Here is a 6,123-nt window from a genome sequence, read left to right as displayed (position 1 = left end):
TTCCTGCACCTAAAAATTAGGGCCCAGTTGCAGAAATGGAATATGCAGACTCAAGCATCTAAATTCCTTTTACTTCTGGTGGGGAAAATTAGGTGCCCAGGATTGAGATTCATAGACTTGGCATGATGGGATGTCTGCACCAATCAATAGGAATTTTTGTCAAAGATAGAATATGTCCTCTGCAAACAAGAGGAAGGAAACATGACCCAGAAGACTCATGGGGGAAGGTATTAATGGTGTTAAGCATTAACAGTCATAGAGTCCAATGACTGGACTCAATGTGAAAGCTCTCACCATTAGGCTTACAGGATCATGTTTCTTTCTCTGAAAGTGAAATATGAGTTTGAACCTCCCTTTTCTCAGTCCTGGAATCTAGATGAGTGCTCTAACCACTAAGCTATTATGTAAAAAGTAAGTGGTGGCACATCCACCACCCCGGCCATGTTGAGTGACAATGCCTTGGGTGCAATTCAATGCTGAAGTGGGCAGTCAAGTAAATCACTCCCCTCTAGGGTAAAATTATCCATTGGAAACTGAGGAGTAACTATCCACCAGTGTAAAACCATTCTTCCAGTTGTGTGTCCACTTCCCTAGTTAACTTCAGTCTGTCATAGCTATTTGTTCAGTGCAAGCCAGGTCTTCCACCACAGTGTCCAGATACTTTAATAACACCTACTTCACTAATAATACTTTTTGTGAGCAGCCAACTTAGAAGACCAGACTGTGTGTAGCTCCTTTCTATTGAGTAAATTTACTATGAAGTAAAATCAGTATAAATTACTTCATAATATTCAGGTTGTGTCCACACACTTAAGGGTGAGTCTCCACTAGATGCTAACTGCACGTAACCTAATAATACTCTGCAGTAGCATGCCAGGCAAAGCCCCTGCCTGTATCTAAATTCCATTTTTAAATGCCTAAGTTTTTCTTTGAAGTATACCCTTGGTCCTTTAATGATACTGTTTTACATAGTCTTTCATTTAGAAGACAAAGGCCTCTTAGCAACCTAAGTCCACAAAGGCAGTTTTCAAAAGCCAAGGAATATAACAAATAAACTGAAACCTAGAGTTATTTCCACTGAGGAGCTAAAGCATCACAACATTCAGTTTTGTGATGCCTAACAACTAGAGTATTGAGTGAGTAGTAGCTGACCCAGGTTTAGGGTCATCTAAATATTGGACATAGACACATGAAAGTTTCTTTATGGATCTAGCCTACAGTGCTTACCTCAGAAATCACCCTTTTCTCAGAAACCACCCCTTTCGCTTACTGCCACATTCAGATCAGCAAAAGCATTTGAGCCAGACGTTCCTCAATATAAAAGAGAAAGAGCTGGCACAGGGTATTTCTTATGGAAAAACCCTTCCTTTTAGAACACTCTTCCTCTTCACTTAGTCTGACATGGATTTGGTGACCTTCATGCTACAAGATACATCTCATTTAGGAGAGCTGCTGAAAAAGCAAATAACATCAGTGGAAATGCCCAGGGAAAGTAGAGGTGCTGTTGGTTGTTTTTATATTATATTTGTTAACATTTTCAAGAGTTTCTACAGTCCTCAGTTATGTGTATCTTTATATTAAATATTTATATTAAGAAAATATATATTATCAATAATAACTCTTCTGTACATACCACCTGATATCTCTGGGCCTTCCAGGTTTATAACTAAGTGATATATTCCTGCATCCCATTCCCAATCTGGACATTTCCCCTCTAGACATAAACCTTGTGGCCCAAAATGAAGGACACAAAAATCTTATTAATGCAAGAAGCTTAAGCTGGATTTATCAGTTTAGTATAAATGATTCTTCCCTAAAATTCCTTTTTTTCATTAGTGTTTATTTCTTTATAACTTATTTTCACCAATAAAAGTGAGAGGACCCCAAATGTCTATAGGGTATAGGTAACTGGCACTAAAATGATTAATATCCCTTGAAATGACAGGCATATGCTAGAGATTAACCCATACAGCAAGTTAATATTGGTTTTGCCTTGCTGACAAACAATTCAGTTTCTAGCCCATCTTTTCAGCTACTCGATTGCAGTTAGATGTATTTCTCCCTTCATTTTGAAGTAGAAATGGTCAGGAAATGTTGATGAAATAGTTTCTTATTAGATGGTATTAATTTTTGGAACCTAAACATTTTCTCAAGAGCATAAGAGAACAGATTTTCTAGTTGAAACCAAAGACAGACAGTGGCACCCCAAACCAGCCTGATAGTCAGATGTAATGTGGCATTACTATGAGGTAAGACCCTGAATCAGTGCCCTGCAATCCCAGCTAAATACCCTCACTGTTCTGGGGTTTCTCTCTCCCTTGTTTTTGTTAACACCTTCAAAATCTCTCTGGTGAGACAGGAAAATCATTTCCCACCAAGCTCTAGGTGAAAGTTATTTGCGTTTTTTCAGGAGTATCTATATCTATGCATTGACCATTTCAAGTGCTAGATGGTCATGTGTGTTTGTCTGTTTGTATAATAAATGCATCATTTATTGTGTTTGGAAAGAAACGTACAACTCAAAGAAAGTAATGAAGATCAATGGTAAGGAGGATCCAATGAAAGAATCAATTCCATCCCAAACTTCTATTAACCTTTCCTTTAGTGAGATGATTTGGAGAGACCGCTCTTCCTTTTTGCATTCTGTTTTCTAATTATTTATCTTTGTACCTCAGAACCATTTTCTACAGTGCTGCTGGGTATAACTGAAGTCCTTCAAGCTAGATCAAGATTAGCTTGACCTTTCATACTTCAATTAATCAATATTGTTATTCTACATTCCAAGTTGTTATTTTTGATCTCAGCATTTCCACAGTGCATAAAAAGTCTGTTTCATGGAGGTAGTTTCAGTATAGACATGGTATGAGTCCTCCTCCTTATATGCCTGCCTTAGGTTGTCATACAAAAAGGCCGCATAAAAGAAAAGCTATTTATCGGCTTCATCCCAAATTGATTGGAAATACTCATTATTATATAAACAAATTCTTTATATCCACGTCTACACGAGATGCTGACTGCACAGTAGCTTGCTACTACTGCACAGTAGAGTTGCATGGCATGAAGCATGATGTAATGCTACTGCACAACCAGTGTCACCAAAAAGCCATTTGGGGACCCTTCTGTACAGTAACTCCACTTACTATGCAGTCATTTAGTACTTGTGTATGCAAATACTAAATGACTATGCAGCAACAACTGCGCAGGTAGCATCACTGTGACTGTTCAGATATAGGGTCTAATCCTGTCCATGAAATTCCTGAAATGGATGACAGGTAAGACAGTTCAGCACCTCACAGGATTGAGCACAAGAATTCCTAAATCTAAGAAGAATGTCAAATTTTACTCCTGAAAGGAACCATATACCAGCAAACTCAATCAGTAATAGGAATTCCTCAAGTCAGTGTTGTAATATCCGATTTCTTTACTAGCTAAAAAAGTTATGTAGTCTGTCAACCCAATATCTCACTCGACATAGTCAGTGCATTTCATAATGTAATCATTTGCAGTTCCTGCTGGGAGTAAGTTTAATATCACTGGGAAGAGCCACCAAGAGTACTATAATCTAGACACTGGCAATTTTCCTGTGCCATGTTTATAGCAGCAACTCAATCATTTTGCCAGGTTTTATTTTATTTTTTATATCTAAATACCAGAGTGGGAAGCTTCCCTGGGAAACAGTGTGCAGATTCATTAGATATCTCTCAGACCAAGCTGCATAAATGTCTGTGTGGCTCTGTCTACACCACACCTGCCAAGGATTTTTAAGCCTCTAAATTTAGCTCCATGTTTACACTTTAAAAGGAGAGTTTTCCAGCTACTCATGCTGAGGATATTCAGAATAGACATAACACACATAAAAATGGGCCTAGTGCTACAGAGATTATTCAAGGAAACTTCTCATGAGTTTTCATGGGAGTTTTGCTTTAGGAAGGATTGCAGAACCAAACCTATTGCTGTCCATGACTATTAAGATTTATTTTCCCTTGAGTTAAATAAGTGAGGCAATTGGCTTAGCATTGCTGTCCTCATTATTTACCTTAAGGGATAATTAGCATTTATAATCATACATAATTGTTGACAACAATAGAGATAATGGGATTGATTCTGTTATACCAGTTTTACGCAGGTGTAACTTAACTGCCTGAAAAATTGAGAGTGGCTGAATGGAATATGAGACTAAGGGAGATAAGAAGGCAGAGAAAACAAGGAGACAGAGTAGAACAAGGAAAGGACAGAGGACAAAAAGAAGCCAAACCCCAGGGGATGAGCACAGATGGCAGGGGGAGGGAGCAAGGAGACAGAAAATTGGCTGATGGTTATGAAGGCAAGCTGAGCTGAAGCTTGGGGACTGGACTCAATGGCACAAGAGGGACCTCCCAGTACTAAGTACGTATGTTCCTGTGTCAACATAGCTCCCAGTTCTGCAATTTGCTTGGCATGGTGAATCACTGTACCCAGTCAGTCCTCTCTGCAATATCAGGAACACAGTTGGTTAATCCTGGTGTTCTGTTGTGGTACAAACTAAGCTGAAGCAGGAGATTTTGTAGCTGATATGGAAGCCCGTAAGGACTGCACTGGTATGGAGGGGAGGACAGGAAAGATTTCCATAAGCTTCAGTGAGGTCTGACTCAGTCTTGATTAAGTCCCATGGCAATTTTTAAGAAACTATTCTCAATAGAAAACTTAAGCAATATTACAAGGTGAAAATTAATAACAAATTGAATACAAAAGTGATAGACTAACTGCCAAGGTCCTTTCAAGATCCACTTGCATGAAAATGTCATGCAAATCAGATTTATTTTAAGCAATGGTTTGCTGCTTCTGTTGTAAAGTGAACTGCAGGAAGTGGAAATAACGAGAGAAAGAGATTTTTCTTTCTTTAATGATATATACTGGGCACATATTCAAATGACATTGCCTAGGTGATGTTAGTGCAATTAGGTTTGTGCATGAATACAAAGAGAATAAAGTTCCAGCACTTAGCATTATCTCCACAATACTCCAGATTTAGTTTGGTTCTATATAGAGAGCAATAAGAATTCCCCGGCTCAAATTACTACCGCCTACCATGTAAGTTATCTAAAATCATTACTCTGTCATGAAATTATAGGTAGCTCATTCACATTTCACAGTCAAGCAAGAATAGGGAGAATTTGTAGAAGGAAGTTAATAAATAAGACAAAATTCAAAGGTGATGCATCAGACAGTGCATATAAACTTCCTTTTACCTACTTACGCTAGTGGCTGATATGTGAAGTAGTATAAAGGAGGAGGAAGTGGTGTAAATTATACACTGAGAAGATAAAATAAGATGTAGATCAAGATCCTTAAACTGTCATAGCATGGATTGTGGTTTAACAGAGAGACTAGTTGGACTTCCAACTCTTGTTCCATAATACCACTGTAGCAATTGCAGCAATTCCTTGCTTGTAAGTACTGATATTTTTTAGCTTCTTTTAATACCATCTAGCACAAGTTTAACTCAAGAAAGAGAAGCCATACAAGTTTCTGTTGATCATCAGGAAATGTTTTGTGGTGATCCATAAACTGTAGAAATTCTTCACTGATGGAAGAAGGGGGTGATCTTTTTAACTAATACTTCTCGCACCTTGTTTTGACTTGCTTTTTGTCTTGCTCCTCTGGCCAACTTTTAAACTCCTTCTATTCAGCTTGACTAAGTGGCCCAAATTCACATGTGGATCCAGCTCCTAAGCTGCTCTGAAGGTATCCTGTTGTGGGTGGTTAGCATAAGGAAAGCTTTGGGCATTTTCATATGTGCATCGACGCATTCTGATTAGAACGTGGAGTGTTCTAACGAGAACGCTCCAGTGTTCTGCAGGGTCTTGTTTGTCAGCCTCCCCACATTTCAAAACGGTAGCGGGGGTGCTTTAACTAAAGCTCATTCAACAAGTTTTAGTTAAAGCACCTCTGCCACCATTTTGAAATGTGGGATTCTGAATTCATGAGATGCTGCAGGTATTTTAATTAGAGTGGCTCTCAGGAGCCGCACTAATTTAAACGTCCACACCCCACACTCTGGAGCACACTGTCACACCAGAGATTGGGTCCAAAATGTTTCAGATGTGCATATAAGTGAAGCTGTGGCAAGTAGATAGGAGTCTG

The sequence above is a fragment of the Alligator sinensis genome, unplaced genomic scaffold (assembly GCF_000455745.1).
Source record: "Alligator sinensis unplaced genomic scaffold, ASM45574v1 scaffold810_1, whole genome shotgun sequence".
In the NCBI taxonomy this organism is placed as follows: Eukaryota; Metazoa; Chordata; order Crocodylia; family Alligatoridae; genus Alligator; species Alligator sinensis.
The sequence above is the reverse complement of the archived record's forward strand: the minus strand, read 5'-3'. Positions refer to the sequence as shown.